The following is a 22,461-nucleotide window of genomic DNA, read 5'->3' as shown; positions in this document are numbered from 1 at the left end:
TTGGCCACCAGGACCTGCAGATCCCTTTCCACAGAGCCGCCCCCAAGCTGGGTAGATCCCTGCCTGTGCTGCACTCCTTGATTAGGTTTTCCCAGGAGTAAAACCTTACACTTGTCCTTGTTGAACTGCCTAAGTTTCTTGTTAGCCTACTCTTCCAGCCTATCCAGGTCTTCCTGCAGGGTGACTCTCCCTTCCGAAGTGTCTACTTCTGCGCTCAGTTTAGTATCATAGGCAAACTTCATCAGGCTATGCTTGATGCCATCATCCAGATCACTTATAAAGATACTAAACAGCATTGGGCCCAGTATCAATTGCTGGGGAACCCCATTGTGACAAGTTGCCAGTTTGAAAAGGAGCTCTTTACCACCACCCTTTGGGTGTGTCCTGTCAGCCAGTTCCCCACCCAGCGCACAGATGACTTGTCTAGACCATAATGCATCAGTTTCTCCAGGAGGAGGCTGTGGGAAACTGTATTGAAAGCCTTGAAGAAATCCAGGTAGACAATGTCCACCACGCACCCTACATCAACAGAGCAGGTTCCTTTGTTGTAGAAGGCAATCAGGTTTGTCAAGCATGATTTGCCCTTGGTGAATCCATGCTGGTTTTTCCCATTCATGTGCTTCATTTGACTTGTGATAGCGCCCAGGAGGAGCATAGCTTTGCCAGGGACTGAAGTAAGACTGATGGGCCTATAATTTCCTGGATCCTTCTTTAAGTCCTTCTTGTAGATGAGGTGACATTAGCCTTCTTCCAATCTTCTGGGATGTCCTCTGATCTCCCTGACTTCTCAAAGATTATGGAGAGCAGCCAGCCAACTCTTTCAACACCCTTGGGTAGATAATGTCAGAGCTTATCAATTTGTAGGGTCAAGTTCCTGTAATAGTTCACTTACCAACTCTTCCTCAACTGACAACGGGTATGTGTTCTCATCAACCTGGATTTTTATTCCTAAGGCCTGGGGCCCAACAGTGTTTGTAGAGACAGAGTTGAAGAAAGTGTTGAGAACCTCTGCCTTTTCAGCGTTGTTGGTGAATAATTCACCTCTCCTGTTTTAACAGCGGGCCAATATTTTCCCTCTATTTCTGCTTGTTGTTTACGTACCTGAAGAACCCTTTTGTGTAGTTTTTGACATCTCTGGCCAATTTCTATTTGAGCTGAGCTTTTGCTCAGTTTCAATTCTAACTGCATCTCTGCCTGCCCTGGCAATGCCCTTGTAGTTCTCAATGGGTATTCATCTGCTTTGCCATCTCTGGTACGCTTCTCTTTTGGTTCTGAGCAGACTCAGAAGCTTGCAGTTAAGCCAAGCGGGTCTCTTGCTCTGCCTACTTCCCTTACCTTTAAAGGGGATGAACTGGTTTTGTACTTCCAGGAGAGCATTCTTTATAAACTCCCAGCACTTGCTAGCTCCTTTATCCCCCATGGAAACTTCCCATGGAATCCCTCTCAACTGAGCTCTGAGCAAGTGGATGTTTGCTCTTCTAAATTCTAACCCCTTTGTCTTAATACTAACATACACCGTTCTCAGCTGCATCCTGAACTCCACATATTGAGATCACTGCAGCCAAGGCTATAACTAACCGAGGTATTACAAAGCAGGTTTTCTTTGTTTGTGGGTAGCAAGTCCAGCAGTGCCTCACTCTTGTTTGGCACATCTAACATTTGTATGGGGAAGCAGTCCTCTACACATTCCGGGAACTTGATGTATGCCATGTGAGCTGCTGTATTGTTCTTCCAACAAATGTCTGGGTAGTTGAAGTCACCCATAAGAACCAGGTTCTGTTGACCTGATGCTTGCTTAAGTGACCCAAATATTGATTCATTGGCCTTATTGTCCTTGTTTGGAGGTCAGTATCAGATGCTTACTGTAAGATCCCCCTTGGGACAACCCCTCTGATCTTGACCCAGGGTTTCCATAATCACTGTAGTTCACTTCTGTACATTCAAGGCTCTCCTTGAAATAGAGCATGACTCCTCCTCCTCTTCTGCCCTGCCTGTCTTTATGAAATAGCCTGTAACCATGCACTGCTATTCACCAGTCATGTGAGTTATCCCACCATGTTTCAGTTATTCCTATTATATCATAATTTTCTGCCTGTGCACAGAGCTCCAGTTCCTCCTCTTTGTTCCCCAGGCTGTATGCATACACTTGAAGCGGTTGGTTTTCCGGTTCTCATCTTAGGAGGTAGCTAGGGAACATTTGTTGCTGCTCTCGTTGGCCTGGCTAGTTTCCCAGGTGGTTGCAATGGCATGAGCGTTGCCACTTTCAACCCTGTCCTCTGAGTACTTCAGTTTAAAGCCCACCTCACCAAGTTGGGCAGCTGGCTGTCCAAGATTCCCTTGCTTCCTCTAGACAGATGGATCCCATCCCTCCAGTTGTGGTTTAACCCCAGCCGTCAAGTAAGCCCCACACAGCCGCTCGCTCACTCCCCCAAGTAGGATGGGGGAGAGAATCAGAAGAGTAAAAGTGAGAGAACTCAGGTTGAGATAAAGACCGTTTAATAGGGAAAGCAAAGGCCACATGTGAAGCAAAGCAAAACATGGAATTCATTCCCCACTTCCCATTGGCCAGCAGGTGCTCAGCCATCCCCAGGAAAGCCGGGCTCCATCATGCGCAATGGTGACTTGGGAAGACAAACGCCATCACTCCAAACATTATCCCCTTCCTTCTTCTTCCCCCAGCTTTATGTGCTGAGCATGACACCCTATGGTCTGGAATAGCCCTTGGGCGAGTTGGGGTCAGCTGTCCTGGCTGTGCCCCCTCCCACCTTCTTGTGCCCCTGGCACAGCGGGGGAAGCTGAGAAATTCTTGATGGGTGTAAGCCCTGCTCAGTAACAACTGAACCATCCATGTGTTATCAACATTCTTCTCATCCTAAATCCAAATCATAGCTACTGGGAAGAAATTTAACTCTGTCCCAGGTGAAACCAGGACACCTCCCTAACAGGCCAGTCATTGAAGAATATCCCATTGTCATAAAAGCCAAAACTGTCATGAAAGCACCAGCCACAAAGCCAGAAGTTGATTCACGTTACATGTCTATTTCTGGCTACACCCTTTCCTCTAACTGGTAAAATGGAAGAAAAGATAACTTGGGCACCAACACTTTTTGCTTGCACCCCCCAGGCTTTGTAGTCTGCCTTGATTCTGTCCAGGTTCTGGTTTGTGGTGTCATTTGTGCCCACATGAACAAGTACCAATGGGATAGTAGTTTGTGCTGTCGACAAGTTGTGGCGCCTGCTTGGCAACATCTTGGACCTTAGCTCCTGGAAGGCAGCTTACCTCTGGTGACTCCTTGTCAGGCTGGCAGATGGGCGCCTCAGTGCCCCTGCAGAGAGAGTCACCCACTATGAGCACTCGTTGTTTCTTTTTATGGTATCCACCATATGTTGCTGGTACAGTTTCTCCTTGCAGATCTTGTTTGTGGGTGTCCACAGCTGTTAAGTCTTTCTATCTGGTTTTGGTTGTAATGCTGGAGGGTGGGGACTGAAGCAGAATCCTACTTTTGTGGGTCACCAGCGTCCAAGGTACCTCATCCTCTGTGGTGTCCTCCTCATGAGCATGGTTCTCAAACCATCTCTCTATCTCCGTCTTGGCCCCTCTAATACTGCGCAGTCTTTTAACTGTTTCTTGCATCTCGGCCGCCTGACACAACAGATCATCAGCCTGTGCATATCTTTTGCAGATACCGTTTCTCCAGGAGAAGGGTGCGGGCACTCGTAACCTACTGTCTGTGCTGAAGTCTTCCTCCTCACCAGTTGTGTCTGGGTGGAAGCATCAGACACCTCAGGGGCTTTCTGTGTAGAAGCATCGGGTTTAACTCTGAGGCAAGTGCCCACCTTTATGGCAGAGACTTAGAGCACTTCACTGGGCTATGGAGCCTACAAGCAGGGTGCATGGCCTTTCTCACATGCCCTTTTGCATGAACTGCTGTGCCCTCTCGATCCCTGTTTGCATGCCCCGGCTGCAGGTTCCTGGTCAATAGCACTACCTAAGGCTGTTTAAACTTCCCACGCTTGCTCCTGGCAATGCCCAAGGCATGTCAGCCTCTTTCATGAGAGCTGCCAGCTCCTGGCATTTCTCTCTCCTCTTCCTCTCATTATCCTGGCTCCAGGAACCCCCTTGTACACCTCGATCTAGTGCTCAGTCACAGAACTTACGTTGCCGCAGCTGCGTGCCTTGCTGACTGAGTGCTGCTTTCAGTTTCACTGCCTTTAAAAAAAAAATGTACTTAGAAATATTTCATCAGCATTGGCAAATTGGGCAAGTAGTTCTTGAAACACTTTTCCCATGAGTGACACAGAACGATGTTCATTTAGACTGGAGCTAATATTTTATTAAAAGAACCTTTGTATTTGAGTACTGATACTGAAAATCATTGGGTTAGTAACACAGAATCACAGAACAGCTGAGGTTGGTAGTGAGCTCTGGACATCACCTAGTCTTAATCCCCTGCTCAAGCATGGTCAACCAGACCATGTCCAGTTGGGTTTTGTCTCCATATGAGAGGTTGTGATGGAGACTCTGAAACCTGTCTGGTCAACCTGTTCCAGTGTTGGACCACGCTTGTAGTAAAAAAAGTGTGTTCTTGTGTTCAGGTGGAATTTCTTGTGTTTTAAGTTGTGCCCATTGTCTCTTGTCACTGGATGCCACTGAAAAGACTATGGCTCCATCTTCTTTACACCATCCCATCAGGAACTTTTATACATTTGGGTAAGATCCCTCTGAGGCTTCTCTTCTGCATCTTTGTGGCCCTTTGCTGGATTTGCGCCCATATGTCCATGTCTGTCTTGTACTGCACACAGTACTGCAGATGTGCCTCACCAGTGCTGAGCGGAGGGAAGGATCATGTCCCTTGACTTGGTGGCAGTGCTCTGCCTAATACAGCCCAGGAGGCTGTTGGAAGTTGGAAAAAGATGGTTAAGACACTCTTGGGTTTAATCAGAATGTATCTTTTATAAAGCACCTTGAAGTATATGACTGATCTTAAAAGTCTACTTAGTACCATTGATCTTGAAATGACCATCCACAGTGTTTGCAGGTAGTGGCAAGTTTAGTACCTTTGTGAAGAAATCCTGTCAAATAAACCCGATCCTGAAAATCGTATCACGCTTCTTTTTTTTCATTTTACAAATTTGTTATTTGAAAGTACAAACTGGCAAGGAATGAGTAGTTGTAGTCACACTAGAGCATTTGACAAAAGAGCAGTGAAACATACTGAGGGAGATTTTATGCATTTTAGTCTAATTAAAAGGACAAGCAAAACCATCCAGACTCTTGTTGGCAGAGCTGCTGCTCAGGATGAGACCTTGAAAAGATAAATAAGGTTTGTGAGCATGGGTTGGTCTGCAAAACACATTCCCAGCCCATTTTCATTGGAAGGATGAAGTTCTCAGTAGTAGATCATGTTTTGATTAAAAGCTCCAGCCCTGAAGCCAAGCCGTGCATACAAAAATGTTCAGAAAAGTATGCATGTAGAACCGTCACATGCATTCATGGAGAACCGTCACAAAACGGTGAGGTGCGTACTCTCAACCCAGGTGCTATTTAGTTGGAAATTCCAAGTATACAGAGTCTACTAAAGGCGTGGTGCTCCAGAAACAAGGTTTGGCACACTGCAGATCAGACCTGCCCAGGCTGTTTGTACTGGAAGGGAGGCATCTCCTATGAGCCAGGTCCATTTCCACTGGGTTCCTGTCTGCAACTGACCAGGATTTTTGGCCTAATTTAAGGGGTGAAGAAGAGACAGAATAAGGAACAGAAAAAAATGAGACTGCTTTCCCTAGCAATGTGAAGTGTCTGTGGCCTGATATGTTTTAAACTGACTTCAAATAAGTAGATGGAATAAGCCAAATCTGTTTTGCCATATCCGCCAGTAAAATAGGCAGCACATAAAAATCTGTGGAGAGCTTATGTTAACAGCCAAGGGAAATGGCTCTTTGGATAGGTACTCTAACTTTGTCTGGAAAAAGAAGCCTGCAAATAATTCAAATGCTTTGAAAGAAGGAGGTCTTGGTGGGCAACAGCTGTAGCAGATTAAAACAGCTGAATCCAGTACATGGCACATTGAGATCTAATGGAATAAATATTCTGGTACATAACGTTACTCACATTTTACATCCATTAGTACCTCTGAAGTAGTCCAGGTGCCTGGGAGACTTGCTGACATTGCTGCTAGGCTGTTTGTAGTGAAGATCCATATTGTTGTTCAGTGTTGTTTATTTTTGGCTCGCGAAGAAAGATCTGGAGATCTGTAGGTTTTTTGAGGCCATGCAAGCACTGGTTAGAACAAAGTGGTGTTTTCTGCAGCATCTCATTTTGTGTTTGTCAGGTGCTCATCATCTGCAGCACAGACTTGGCCCTGTCCTGGACTCCTTGGCTCTGTAAAAGCTTGAAGAGCTAAGTGTTTAAAATAGGTCTCTCACCATCCTTTTTTTTTTTTTAATGTATTTGTGTGTTTGGAAACATATAAAACATACATGTTTTATTTTTAAAATTACTAGTTTATTGTTAGTGTCCTTACGAGAGTTCCTTGTATTGGATCATTTTTGCATGTATGCCATTATCTCTGCCAAGTATTACATCAGAGATCTGTATGCCTTTGTCCAGCTCTTAAGAAATGAAAAGTTGCGGAACTTTTTATACTTTTAAAATACACCAGTCATTAAGAATTATCAGTAAGGCTCAGGGATTAATTACTCATCTGTTTTGCTAGAAATGGGGTGGTAGCTTTATTGATTCACTTTCTTGTTTCTTTAGTTTCTTGGCTAATGTAAAGTAAGTAGTTTTGATGGTTTTGAAGAGACGAGATGACCTAATTTCTTGTAAAACTTAGACTTAAATAAATGTTCTTAAAGCACTGGTCCTGTTTGTGTTCCCATTTTATATAATATAGTGTGCTCCTGGATTTCTATCCAGAAGGATGTGACTCAACAGCATGGAAACAACTTACTAAAATAAAAATGCCAGAAGGAAGCTGATTCTTTAGCTGAAAAGGCAAATTGGTCTTTAATGAGATGATAATTCTGGCATCCTAGGAGATTCAGATTAGAAGATTTTAGACTTCTTAGGCAAAACTGATCAGATGGAAAACCTGGTGTTGTTCAGGTTAATGCAAGTTCTAAATGCAGTGCAGTTCTAGAGTAAAAGAAACAAAATTAAAAGCTGACTACTGAAACCCAGAGACAGATGGACATTACTGTTGTTTCTTTCTTTTCCCCTCTAAGTTATTTTCCAGATGCTTTTTGCAAAACTATTTAAATAAAGGGCTCATTAAGCAGAGCAAAATTCATCATGATTTGGAATCACATTTGCTTACCTTCTCCCCATGTATGTTTACTTACATTTAAAATAATGAATTAGGGAAGTATTTTTTGATGCTATAAAGAGATGCAATAGTTTGTAGACCCTTTTTCTTTTCTCCAGTAATAAATATTCTTATGCTCAGAAGCAGGAGAGTAATAGTGTCCAAATGTTTCTCTGAATAAATTCAATCTTTCTAACCAGGAAAAGTTGCTATTAGGAGCTCAGAAATTTCATTTCACTGTGTAACTCTGTGGGATCTGATGCTTTTGTATGCTCATTCCTTTTTTTTTTTAAAAATCTCTGTTAAGTCATTTGCTTAAAGGTGCAAGGTCTGATCTCTGCTGTTCAGCACTCTATTCCAGATGCAAAATTTATTAAGTATTTAAAACAGTGTGGAATAATATATCTACTCTGCTCTCTTACCATTTTTTCTATGCAGTTCCAGAATACTAAATGAGCTTGTTGAGACTTTAAACTGGAATATATAGAGCTAGACAATACTAGCTCTATATATTCCAATATGTCAAATATACCTTCTTCTTAAGTATGTTAAAGACTGAGAACTGTTGATAGAAATGGGCACAACTCTGAATGTAGAGCAATTGTGCTGGTATACACCAGCTGAGATTTTTCATTTTTTTTACTTTTTTTTCCACTCTTTTTCAGCAAAGGAGTACCCACAGAATCCTATTTTACCTGGGTAAGGGGAATAACTGTTTTAGCTCTTAATTGGTTTGGTTTGTTGTTTTTTTTTTTCTTTTTTCCAAATATAGATGTAATTACAGGAACTTCCTAATAAGTTTATAGTTGAAAGTTTTTCCTATTACACTACTGAATAAATGTAGGATTTATTGCAAGGAGTAAACAAACCCCAGGAATTATACAAGATAATCTAATAAAATCAGAGTCACAATTTGAAAGACCAAAGTTCATTACTGAACTTCTATGAAAATTATCAGTCAAAATAACAGGAAGAAAAAAATGCTCTCCGTTCTCAGAGAAACACTTCTATTTGATAGCCCTTCATCGTAAATTAATGAGATGTTGGGGTAATCTGGATAATGAATGAACTGAAATGGTGCTGCTATATCCCAGCTCCAGCTGGCTCATAAAGAGCCGTCTGGGGGGGTGGGGGGTGGGGGGGTATGTCTCACCATCCTTATCTCATGTCAGGGTAAGGCCAGCTTTTTGTCTGGACTTGTTGCTATTTAGTCACACGTGCCTGAGCTGCACCAGCTTGCATCAGCTGTTAATAACCAGGCGGAAGGACACCCGCTGGTTCCGTTCCTCTTCCTTTGTTTACTTAGTAAATAATCTGGGATGGTTGTTTTGGGGGTGAAAAGACACTATATGCCACACGCTCATCTTTACGTGCACCCACGGCCTCTGGACCTTGGCGCACAAGGAGAGAGGTACAGCTGCTCAGGTATGGCAGTGGGTGTTATTCAGGACGGGTTTTCACACTTCAGCTGTTTCATGGCAAGACGAGTCAGGCATCCTTTTTCTTTTCTTTTCAGTTTGGTCCCAGAATGGATAATGAGGACTTCAGTGAAATGCTGACTACATAAAGCATATGAATAATTTCATTTAGAGCTACTGGGAATTTTTCATGTTGCATCACAGGTGTATAGCTTTCTCAATTTGATGATGCTATAAAATAATGATTAATAATAATTCAGTCATATTTATGTTATAATATTAATAACCAAAATTATTAGGGCATGAGATTCCCTACTAAATGTGGTTGCAGAATTAATATTTCAAATGTATTACTTGAGCTGAACACCTGCTTGAGAATTGGCATTGGACTGTGAGTTAGGAGAGTCAATATATTATTTCCTATGTTTAAAAAAAAAGTAATCAATGAGATTAAAATTAATATTTTCAGCTGGTCCACTCTGGCTGTGTCAATAATATTATGATATTAATTTGAGGTACAAACTCGCTAGTCATCCATACCGTCCGTCTGCATTTTCAATCATGCACAGGACTGTTTCCACTGTAAACCAGGCAATTCTGAAGTCTGGAAAAGCATGTGTGAGGGGTTCACTTGGACATAAGCTTGATTTTTTGTCTCTGAAACCAGAAAGGGTGAGGTAGTATTCAAGCTCCATGATTTGGTGAAGCCACACTTCAGCTTCCTTGGTATTTATGATGCCATTCAGCTTATGTGTCTCTTTTTGCATAATTGGTGCATATATACATAGTTCCACTCTTCTGATCTATGCTTTTGACAAGTATCTAATTCAAATATGCATGAATGCATGCAAGGTTTTAATGTTTTTTTCAAATGGATGGGTACAAGACATGCATATATAATCTACTTTGTTTATCTGCCCATATGCATAAAGCTCTGATATCCTACACTTATTCCCTCCCCCTTTCCTAACCAATTAGCAGGCGTGGTCAAAATAGCCTGGAATATTTAGGTTTGCCATATGAGTACTATCTACATACAGAATGGGATGCAGATGTTCGGACTTCAAATTCTCATGGAGATGCTTCAAATATTGCATTTCCATTCACATACAACTCTTTCATGCCCTCTTTCTCTACATCAGTGCATCCATGCAAACATACAGTGTTGCAGAAAGATGAGTAACTGTCATCTGGGTAATGCATTTGTTATTCCTTTTGACCCACCAGAAAGAACATGGGAAGAAGTATGGGTTGCAGCTATTCATCCCTCACTTAGGAAGGTGGTGTTGGGAGCAGTGCATGTGTGCATAGATTCAGAGCTTCTATTTCAGAGGGAAAGTCCAAGATACCCGTAAATGCCAGAGTCCTTTCTCTAAATCCCATCCAGTATGTTTTGCAGTTCCTCAAGGCTTTGAACAGCAATAGCTATTTGGCTTCTGTTGACTATGTTTGCTCAACTGTCTTTCTAGTTGCAGGTGTAGGAAAAATTAGGGAGGAAAGAATAGCTGCTGCTGTGGTAACTGAATTAAAGTTAATTTTTCTTCTAAACATACTTAACAGTTTTCATGGAGGCTTTTAGGTGTAAACAGAAACAGGACAGAAGCTGGTAAGGCCGCCCCTCAAATACTGCATTCAGTTTTGGGCCCCTCACTACAGGGAAGATGTTGCGTTGCTGGAACATGTCCAGAGGAGAGCCACAAAGCTGGGGAGGGGTCTGGAGCGCAGGGCTGCTGGGGAGCGGCTGAGGGAACTGGGGGTGTTCAGCCTGGAGAAGAGGAGGCTGAGGGGAGCCCTCATCGCCCTCTACAGCTGCCTGACAGGAGGGTGTAGTAAGGTGGGGGTTGGTCTCTTCTCCCTGGTAATGGACGATAGCACGAAGGGGAATGGTCTGAAGTTGTGCCAGGGCAGGGTTAGGTTGGACATTAGGAAAAATTTCTTCACAGAAGGGATTGTCAGGCTCTGGAATGGGCTGCTCAGGGAGGTGGTCGAGTCCCCATCCCTGGAGGTATTTAAAAGAAGGGTAGATGAGGTGCTTAGGGACATGGTTTAGTGGTGGGATGGCAGTGCTAGGTTAACAGTTGGACTCGATGATCTCAAAGGGCTTTTCCAACCTAGACGATTCTGTGATTCTGTGATTCTAAAGTTTCTCTTGTCCATGCAGGTATCTATGTATCTAAGCAGAGTGATGCCCATGTTGTGCGAAGTGCTTCACTCTTCAAGTTTTAAATCTGGAAGAAAAAGAGTTGGCAGCACAAGGCAGACAAATCACTAGGCAGAATTGAACTGAATCCACTAAATAAGGAGAATCTATGACAAATCCATAAGCCAGGTGCTGCTGTAGTATCTTGGACATTTGCTGGGTTCTTCACAGATCAGAGGAGGCCTGGTTTGTAACCTAAGTTGCAACACTGCCAATTCAGTTAGCTGTTAGAGGTCTGCCAAGGTGTTTGCATCCAGTTAGAAGCTAGTTCATGCAAAGTATATTTTTCAAACACAAAGGAAATTATTTTTTTTCAAATGCAGTATGAATAATTTCTAGTATATATTTATTAAGCCCTTCAAAGTACAAACAATGGGGAACATGCTGACAGAGTTCTTGGAGACTATTAACAGAAGAAAAGGTTTGTTGAACAATAGAGGCAGTATAATGAGATGTGTATAGAAGATGAACAAATAATGCACTAGAATGCCAATTTTTGAAGATTCTGTCTGTATTCAAGTTGTGAATTCTTTCTTCTTGTGGGAAAGGTTCAATCCCATATAAAGAAGGTGTTGCTGTGGGATCTCAGGCAAAGAGAGCACTGCTTATCTAGTGAGAGAAAATGGAGGGTGCGGAGGCTGAGACTAACCAAAACAGCCAATTCTCAGATGTTAGGATACTTAAAAGAATCCTTCATGCTTATGTTTCTTAGCTTCCAGTTTGATTTCACCAGGAAGAAGGGGCATGCACATGTTAAGTTGTGCTGTTTCAGAAATTTATTCTGCAGGAATACCTGCATTCCTTGTTGTAACTCATAAAAGGATTAAAGCTGTAAGGAGAATTAGACTGTGTTAGCTACTGAACTGGTCTTGTGGCTTCTGGCAGTTTGAGACATTGTTCCATTTCCTGTGAAATAACGGAAGAGGGACACTGCCTGTGAGGTTGCACTGGGGAGGCCAAAGAAAGTGTCTGCAATGTTGTTCGGTTGCAATGTCCAAGTGCTTCTTCCTGTTGAGTGTTTTGCTGTGTGGGCATCACCAAGGCTTTTCACCAAGATGTAGTGAACAGTCATGCCCTTTGACACTATATCAGATGGACAAAGACAGAGATGTGGTGATCCCAGAAACGTCTTGCCGTGAGATGCAATGAATGGTAAGTGCCAAGAAAGGGTGTAGCTGAGGAAAGGGTAATACATTATTAGAAATGTACCGGAACAGGAGCACTGAGATATTTTATGTCCAGTTCTTCTCTAACACAATAGTAACATATGCATTCATTAAAAAATGCTTATTTCCTACTTTATTAGCCAGTGACTAGAGGTTTGGGAAGAGTGAGAAGCTCAGTTCCAAGATGTTTATGCGCAAACCAACAAGTTGCATTTAATTGAGGTGAAAATTAGATTCTCAGTGAGAACCTACAGTGAGTACAGACATCAGTATTTTGGGGCTCAGAGGAGTATACTTGTCTAAGTATTAATGTTGTTTAAAAGGCATCGTAAAACCCACAAGACACCATTTTCGGATATTCAAACCCACTTTTTATGTTTAGTTCTGCACACAAAACCTCTGTTTTCTTGGTAGATGAGTCCTTCCACTACATTAACCAGCTTTCTGCTGTTGGGGCAAAATGAACTAATAACATTCCTACTGTGGCAAAGAGAGTTATCATCATTAGTAGGGATTCTCAGCTGCATAGATATGCCTGAGCAAAGGTCCTGAGAAGTTGTTGCAGCCCTGTGCTGGCACAAGATCTACATATGCACAGGCAGTGATAAGATCAAGGCTTGTAACAGAATCGTGATTGTGGATCAGGCCTTAAAGCCCTGAGAAACAAGTTAGAAAAATATTTTTTAACAGCTAAAACTGAGTATATTAGGTTACTATTACCTAGAAATATAAAACACTGTATCCATTTTTGAATAAGGCAAAGTAAATTTGAATTGGCATTACATTACACAAAAGGCATTCTTGAAGATGTCTTCTTGCATTTCTCCATGTGTAAGTAAGGTGGCGGCAGTAAGGGTGTGAAATAATACGAAGACAGAGACATGCCAATGTATCTAAGTACAAATGTACTCTTGTTGGAAGAGAGAAAGAGGTGTGTCTTGATTAAAAATTCTTATTACTTTCCTCTCCTTCTTAGGCAGGTCAACTTTTTAATCATCGGTTATATTATTCATTATGAAGAGTCTAATGAGGGCAGAATTTGGTCCTGTAAGATTAATTTTTGCAGATAGGAAAACTGCATTGTCAGTGTCATTTGATTTATTTGAAAATATGACTGAATAGGCTATAATTTATAAGGGGAACTATAATGGTCATAAAAAGAAAATACTTAATTTCAGCTTCTGCTTTTCCTGGCATGAAATAAGAAACATCTGCAGGAGTCATTAGCTCATAGCTGCACAATTCATTAGCCTAAGTCAGCAACAAAGTAAGCAGTGGATTAACTTTGTCCTCACTAGTGGTGTCATTGGGATCAGTCTTAGTTATATTAAAACAACAGACCCTGGCCAATGTAGCATAAACAAAGTAATTAAATATATCAATCTGAATGCAAGTTGTGGACACTTCCAAAACATCAGTATGTTCATCACTTGCCCTCTCAGGGTGGAAGGGACCTGAGCACATTCAAAGAATCAGTAATCCAAAATTAAATAGATTTATTATGTTTCAAGTATTGCAACTGAACATATGAGTGCCCAAAGACCATGAAATAAAAACTTTCCTAAAATAAGGAAAGCGAATATAAAACTAGCAGGCCATGAATCTTGATACCATTTAGAATTGGGATGTGTTAAGCATTTCTTTCATGCATCTTACAGTTAAATACAGAAGGAATTAAGCTACACAGTTCTTACCTGTCCTTGCTGAAATCAAACTGATAGCAATAGTTCTGGAGAAATATCTGGCCCTTGTTTAGGAAAAGGAAATACTAAAATACAATAATCTGGTTAATCAGAATTGAATTAAAAGGCATATTTTTCAGATAATTTAATTTGCCACTGAATTTAATGTAATACTCTGTAACAAACAGTACTGTATCCATGTTTCTCATGAGCTGTATTCATTTAAAAATAGTCCATAGTAGCTCCACTGTTCTTCTTTGACTTGGCAGCCCTAAATCACAGCTTTGTTTGTTGCCTACCATTTGCCTTTCTTTGCAAATTTTCTCATCTACTTCAGCTCTATAGGGTTGGTTGTCCTGTGAGACATGTGATGTTACTGAATGCCCTTGTCCAGCCCAGGAAGAAAGGTACATTTTCTGTGCTGAAGGCACTTAACTTGGTGGGATAGGTGTTCCTGGAACCTGAGAAGTCTACTGGTTGAGTGAGAGACAAGATGGGACTGGGGGGCATGACTTAACAAATCTAGTTTGTAACTTTACGGTCTTCACTACCGCGTTTGGATAGGAAGGAGACAGTTTAGCTTTATAAACACAGAATTTTTTTTTCATGTCTTTACCCAGCATGTGGTACATGAAACACAGGGGCAACAGTCTGTCTGGTGAGAACTGGAGCAGCAAAGAGAATGTGATTAGTAGAAAACCAGAGTGCAGTACAGTGAAACATAACAGCAATGGCCTACCTGGTGAGAACAAAGTGATGGAGGGAGCATGATTAAAAAGAATCAAAACAGCCTAGCAAAGCAGGGAGAGAAGGAGGGGAGGGAATTGATTCCACAGTTCAAGTGAAACTTCAGGAAAATTACGTTTTGCTGATTAGTAAGTGGCAAATACAATCGGTAGGACTGTTTCACCTGTAGGACTACACATTTCCACTCTTTGGGAATATAGAAAGTATTGAAGAACCTGGAGAAGGGTCCTCAAACCCTTTGTCAGGGTGACAGAGGAGCTGAGAATGCAGGTGTCATGCTTCAGGGACAGTAGGCAAATGCTCAGTTTATGGGGTTGTATGGTAAACAAAATCACACCATGCTATTTGTGTAATTACACTTACAGAAGAAGCATTTAGTAACTGATTATTTGAGCATTTTCCAAAGAAACAAAGCGCAGTCATAGTACTTCTTTTTTTAGTATTTTTTTTTTAAAATATATGTGCACTATAAAATTTTTAACAAATATTCAGGGTCCATTATTCACAAGCATGCAACTCGCATAGAATTGCTTTTCTGGTTGGCTATGGGGATTCATCAATGTTAGGACAAGAACAAACTATTAGGAAATACAGTATGGCCTCCTGTGAATCACGGTGTGTCATCACACCCAAATATTGCTGTATGAAGTCCAAAGAGTCAGATTAAAGCTTTGCATTTCTCAGGAAGCTTACAAATGTGGTATACAAAGAAAGAAGACGGTATTTTAGAGTGGGGAATTCAATGATGTGAGAGAAGCCAGCTGATCTAGTTGGCAGTCTCTGCTCTGAAATTAGCTGTAAAATGCCATTGTTTTGATTATACATATTTCAGGGTAATTTTTTTTGCCCTGACCATTTACCTGACTAGCCCCGTGGTACAGTATACAGTTACACCTTCATCTAGAAACATCAAGTTGTGTTTTGAGGTGAGTGCCTCCAATTTACATAACTTTGTTATCTTTGTCAGCACAATGTGTTTAAAAAGAAAACAAAAAGCTTTTAAGCATCAGATTTATTTTCTATATGCAAATAGTACTCAGGTGCTTCTCTATGTTTCCATCACCTGAGTAACAGAACTCTATAACCCTTATTTCAGATTATTCCTAGTGTTTCTTGTTCTGATAATATTTCTGAGGTACTAATTTTCTCTTTCTTTGATATTTTCAAGTCTTTGCTGAAATGCAGACACAAGAAAGGGATACCTTAATCCAAATCTGCTTTAGCAGTGTTATAAGAAGCAGCAAACTAATTTTATGGGGTTTTTGAAGATTTGTTATATTTCTATATCCAGGAATCTCATTTACTGTAATATTTACTCCTAATATTAAATGATGGAAAATGGGCTGTATGACACACAGCAAAATAATTCTTTGATCAGTGGGTAAATACAGTTTGCTGATGAAAAAGCCATGGAGCAAGAAAAGATATTAACCTGGCATGGATTCATACAGCAGAACCATTGTCATGTCGGCAACTGGATATTGCAAGCTGCACGTGGGACTATGCAGAGTACAATATCAACAGTGGTCGCCACTTGAGAGAGGAGGACAATGTGGGTGTGTGCATTCAAACAAAGTGTAAGGTTGTATAATTCAATGTGTTGAGCACCCAGAGGGAAGCTGAATATAAAAATAGTTTCCCATAAATATTGCAGTAGTAATGTTGATGAATGAAAGGATGAGCAGTATGAAACCCCATAGTATTTTGAAATACACCGGAACTCATCAGCAGCTTAGTACCAGGGATAAACTGAGGGTTCTGCTTTTACCCCGGACAACTGTAGTAGTTATGTAAAAACAAATATTAGTACTGGCTGTTATCCAATATCATGTGCCCTGAACAAAACTGGATGAGAAATGATAAGTTCTTCTGGATTGTTCTGACCACCTTCGACACATTTTTGGAAGGTGTTCCTGAACGTGGACTCTTTGTGGGTCCCAGATGTATCCTTGGTTAACATAACACCAGGTACAACTGGCATTATGACAATGGCATTCTTTCTGAAAAGGTAAAGGAAAATACAACCTAAGATAATTATATGGGGTGGTGGCAAGATGTACATGTAATTTCATTGCAGAGCAACAGCAGATAACAGGCTCATACTTGCAAAAGTAATGCAGACCACAGGACATGTATGGATATGCCTTCGTAAGGACTGGGAGAGCTTTATTCATCTTCCAGTCTGGTGTAGGTGAGCTGGAAGAAGTTTGTTCTATGAATAACCTAAAGAATTAGTGTTACTAGCATCATAGGTTGGAAACAAATCCCCAAACAATAGTAATCCAAGAAACTTGGGACACTTATTTGTGGAATATCATACTTGAAGATGTACACAGCATACAGAAAAAAAATTAAACAAGACATTTTATATCCAGAAAAAAAATCTAATTGATTTGCAAGATTTCCATCAGGAGTCTTTTTGTAAAGTCATTTTGACTTTTACTTTAAAAAAAAAAAAAAAAAAAAAGAGGCAACAACATACCTCTTGTCACTGTGCAGTGCAGAACAAAACAATACAGAAAACAGACAAGAATTACCCTTTAAAGGCTTCAAGGTGACTAAGAAAGGCAGAAGGACTTTTAGAAGACGAAGGAGATGAAACATGGACAGAAAACATTTTCGTTTGCTTGTTTTCAGTTAACTGGTTCAATTTTTATAGATAACATGAATTTGCCATTAACTTCTTTCCTCCTTAATGTTATTAGGAAACAAACAAAATCTGCTATTCCTTTTTATCATCACTCAATCCACCAAAGTGACTATCACTTTTTAACTTCCACGATAAATCAGGTATAAGACTATCTGAAGGAAAAGAAAGCTCATTAAATTGAACTATCCTCTCCACTGAGGAGCACAGAAGCTTCTGCCAGTGTGAAAAAAAGGAAAAAAACCCACTCTCTCCTGTGACCTGACTGACCGCCTTGATGCACAGTAGCCAAGCAGAGGCCTGCAACTATTGACCTTCCCCAGACTTGTGAGGCCATGTGTGGAGTGAAGGCTGAAGATTTTTGTGCTACAACATGTTTTGGAAAACAGCTAGAACTTCATTAAACTTCTCACTCATTGAGATGTGCATTTGTGGCAAAATGGTAGCAAAATTTACATGACCACTTTCTGCTGCGAAAGCTTGACCTAATGACGGAGGAATTAGTTATCCTGGAGTTGTAAACTCAGATTTTGTCCTGGCTAGACTAAACTCCAGTGATTTCAGTGGAGTTTCCATCTGCATTATATAGGTCTGAATTGTCCCTTTGTGGTCATTTAAAAAATTCTCAAACTGCATGATAGGACAGTAAAAGAAGCACAGCCAGTGGAAGGTAATATAAATTGTGTATTTGATTGATTTATTCCAGGTCACCAGGAGACAATGAAGTCAGTCAGTTACTTTTACATTTATAAAGTGGATCTTACGTAAAGACCTTTGTGTGGTGCAAAGAATCAATAAGAAGATATATAAGTGAAGGAAATATGGTCAAATATTGGCTATTTCACTTTAGTCAATGACTGTAGATAGAAATCGGACATTTTGCTTTATCAGCCTGTAGTAGGAGAGCATGTATGTAGGTATATGTGTGTGTGTATTTTTTTTTGACTATGTAGTGTGTCATTTTGTCCACTTAATGCAGAGTCATGGCTAAAATTCACTGGGATAAACCATGGAATATCGATGAAGTATAATTTGCTCACCAGATGAATATTTCATGACTACTGTATTTCATGTCTATTTCTTGAATATATCTTGTATTTAGTCATAATAATCTTTGATGTAGAAAGCTTTTGCAGACTGCTGTACATAGTAATTAACATAGACTTTAAAATACATGGTTTAATTTAAAATTTAATATTCTAGTGAATTTTCTTGAGGCGATTATTTTTTGTTCAGTGAAGTAATCATAAAATTCCTAGTTTTTGGAGGGGAAAATTATTTTTTCTTTGACAAAATATTGTGGGATTAATTTTTTGTCTTGTAGTTAAGTCAGTGGAGTTATTTCAAGTCTTTGTTATTAGATAACACTATTAGATACTATTTCATGTTAACATTAATAATGCTGTATAGAGTTGAGCAATTGAAAATGCAATAAAACTGCATCTGTTAGCATTATAAGCATTTAGATTGCCCATCTTTAAACCCAAACTTTTTTTTACATGAATATTAACTGGAAAATGCCATGGGGGCCATGCAAATTATTCATGAATGTTAGTTAAACTCAGACAGAATTTTTTACTTTAAAAACGTAACACATGTATATTTGACCTAAAAAAACAACAGAAAAAGGTCTAACCTAAAAATGGGAAAATATTCTTGAAAATATATAAATGAATTTCATTTTTAATTTTGTGAGACAATGCTTATTGATGCCTTATTTTGGAATTTAAAAAAAATATTCCAGGTGTTTTAAATTTATTGGGGTTTTATTTAGTCTCTTAAAAGGGTTGAAATTAAGATGAGGTATTTCACTACAAGCATGAAAGTTTTAGGTTGACCCAAATATAAAGTTTTTCACTAATGTTTAATATATACTATTTTTGTTTTAGGTGGGGAAAAAAACCCAACAAAAGATTACTCTTCAGGTTCTGTCCTGAAGAAAGCAATTAATGATGGAGAAGACAGGCTAGTAATTTCTTTTTCCTTAGTGCACTTAACTGTAATGAAAATCAATTGCGTTCCAGTCAAGTAGTTCCTCTGAGTTAAGTATGTGAATATCTGCCTGTCATTCTCCCAGATCTCCAGAAACATACACTTAGAGCACTTAAATGTATTTAACATTAGAGATGAAGGCTATGGAAGCAGTACGAATTTTTTCATCACTGCCAATGTAATTAGTCCTTTAAATGTAATGTATTTCAATAATGATAGTATGACAGTCAACATGTCATAAAATGCTTGTTAGATCGCTATGTAAAGAGATTGAAAGGTGGCAAATACTTAAAGTGGTACTGTAGCAATATATTTTGTTTCTCTGCCATTCCACAACCCTTCTGTTAATTGTTCTTTTAACCACAACGCAATTCACAGAATCCCAGTAAGGTTGAGGTGCAAAGGGACTGCTGGTGGTCCTCTGGTCCAAAACCCCCTTCTCACGTAGGGACACCTAGAGCTGGTTGCCCAGGACCATGCTAAGATGGCTTTTGGATATATCCGAGGAAGACTCCACAGCTTCTCTGGTCCTGTAAGAAAAATACAAAAATCTTTTTCCAACATCTGGAATCCAGAATGGTGAGCACTTTGACAGCCCAAACAAAAGTGCCACATCAGCAGATAAGATTACAGGTCTTGTACTCAATAGTTCAGAGCACCATACAGCTTTCTCTGTGTATCCTGCATTCCTGTATACCTTTCTGCAAAGAACATAAGGCATTACTGTATCCAGAAGCAAGGATCAAAGTATTGATTTACATTATTCTGACCTGAACTGACCAAGTAAAAAGCATTTACAACATCCCAATTGCTGACTGGAGAAGGAGAACAGGTTATATGTGTAGTAATCCTTGTTTTTGTGATGGGCTGCAAGGACATGCAGTGGAGATGCGAGTGTGTAGAATTGCTTCCAGACACCATCAAACATTGATTGGAAGGGGGTAATGCAAAGAGAGGTTTTGCCATCTGTTTGCAGCATGTGGAGGGAAAATCAAAAGGAATGAAGGACAGATTTTTAACACAGCTCACCAGAGCCCGAAAGCTCTTATTCCTCACGGCAGGAGGTGCTGGTTGGGATTGCTTTTGAAATGCAGCCACTGGAGAGGGTGCTAAGCATCCTCTGAAAATGCAGACCTGTGCTTCTGAGGAAGGTGCATGGAAAATGAATAAATCTGCTCTGAGGAATGTAAGGAAAATTAGGGGTGAGGTGGATTTCAGAAAATCATATACTCGGGATGAAAAAAATATTAAAAAAAAAAAAAACCCAGCTCAAAATCAAAAGGCCTGACTCCTACACTGATGAAAATTGAAGGCGTGGAGGAGCACCAGGGTGCTGACTGATGGCTGCTGTGAAAATGCTTCTAACAGGGGTGAAGTCAGAGAGACTGATAAACTTTTGGCCTCTAGTGGCTTTATGCATTAAGATAAAAGAAAAACCAATGTAAATTATCATCACTTGTTCATAAGAAAAAGCCTTGAGTACTCAAGTTTTAATTATTTTCTGAAAAATTCAGGATAGTACATAGATAACAAATTAAGGGGAACAATGTACTGTTTCTGAGAAGAATAAAGAAACCTCATGCCAGGTGTATTTTTTTACCTTGTATCATGGTGTTCTCAGTTGCCTTGTTTTACTGCATATAGCAAAGCCATGTTAGCATCAGCAAGAGAGAAAAAACAGCTGGTTTTACACTTATGTTTAAGCATGTTTCTCTTTTGACATTTCTGTTCGTTGAAATACAGTTGTCAGCAAAGAACTTTGTGTGCTCGGTAAAACCAGGCTAGGGCATGGTAATTTGTTCAAACTGCCCAGGTTTAAGGTAAACTTCTTTGTCACTCATATTTTAGGACAGAACAATCTCTTAAGTTTGAAGAGATCCAGATTCAGTATGGCCTCTGCAGTTATCCTTAGATAAATTGCTATTTTCTATGAATCATGGTTGCTGTTTTTAGCGTAGACATATGGTAATAAATTCTCTGAGATCTAGATGAGGGCAGTGTTCTACTGAAGCTGGACATTAGTGACACGGTTTTGCCACTGTCTACATCATACATATTTTTCAGCATATTTTTTTTCAATATTAAACAATAATAAATTCAAATATATACAGGTATTTCTTCCGGTTGTACTGAAGTTAAATATGAAGCCAATAATAGCTACAAAGGTAATAGGATCTTCTTTTGTTTCTGCCCAATCAGAAAAGTTAGAGGCAAATACTGGTTCATCAATCATTCCTTAAGCAGTATGTTCCAGTCTCCAGAATTGATCTGGGCAATCAAAATACTGTTTTATTCACTTACAAATATCTGCTTTGCCTTTCTTGCACCATAACTCAAGTCTTCTCTTTTCTATATGCACATTCATGCCATGTAGCTTTATGGTGGGGTATTTCCTGTTCATCATTCCTGCAATTACTAAAAAACGATTAAAAACATACTGCACCAAAGCAATATGTCTCCCTGCATGGGACTCCTCTCACACCACATCCTTCATTTTAGCTGCCATCTGCTCCTTTGAATTCTCCTCTTGGCACGTTATACAATTTACAGCTCAGATTTTCTGTGGTGAAGATTGTGTTGCATGGAAATTATCTCAGTAAAGCAGTATGCTGGCCCTTAGTCATGCTGAAAAGAGTACTATAGACTTGGATTTAAAAAAAAAAAAGTTAATTCTTCTGTAGGGCCTATGAACCAGGCAAGGCATTTGAACAGAGAACTGTATGCCCCTGATCCCATGCAGTTTTGTTTAACATGTCAGAGTATTTTCTGCTAAACGGTAACTGTTGAATACCTTTCATTTTGTCTTGATGCCATCTAAAGACTTTTCGTATGATGATTCAATTGTTGTCTGTTTGTTGGTTTATACAGCTTTATTCCCCAGAAGGGATGATGGTACAATCTTTATAACTGTCATGTCAGAAAATTTGCCAAAACCCACAATTTGGGAAAGCACGGAAAATTCTACGATAGATATTTGTTCTGAAATTTTAGGGTTTGAAAGTTGTTGTGTTTCCCTGAGTCTTTATTGATCTTCCTAGTATGTATTTCAGTGAGGCAAGCTGGTCAGGCAGGACATAATTTGCTGTCTGGTTGAGGCTAGTTTGGGGTAAGAAATGGCACAACATTCTGACAGAATTTCCATGCATTAAAATTGGTAGCTGGTGTTACCAGACTCTGTAGAGTTGGGCTTTATTTGTCTTAACTGCTATTTTCTGCTCTGTTTTGAACATTGTTTATTGTCTTTTGAAGCCTTCCTCATAGAATCATAGAATCATAGAATCATAGAATCGCTTTGGTTGGAAAAG

General features: G+C 39.9%; 1 protein-coding gene across 1 annotated transcript in view; it reads left to right on the top strand.

Moving 5' to 3' along the window:
* The window catches only part of EDIL3 (EGF like repeats and discoidin domains 3), a 191,993-nt gene that overhangs the window by 8,352 nt on the left and 161,180 nt on the right, over positions 1-22,461 (top strand). The window lies entirely within an intron of this gene.

The sequence above is a fragment of the Egretta garzetta genome, unplaced genomic scaffold, assembly GCF_000687185.1.
Source record: "Egretta garzetta isolate BGI_Z169 unplaced genomic scaffold, ASM68718v1 scaffold136, whole genome shotgun sequence".
Lineage (NCBI taxonomy): Eukaryota > Metazoa > Chordata > Aves > Pelecaniformes > Ardeidae > Egretta > Egretta garzetta.
Note: the sequence above shows the minus strand (reverse complement) of the source record. Positions and strands in the feature narration are given on the sequence as shown.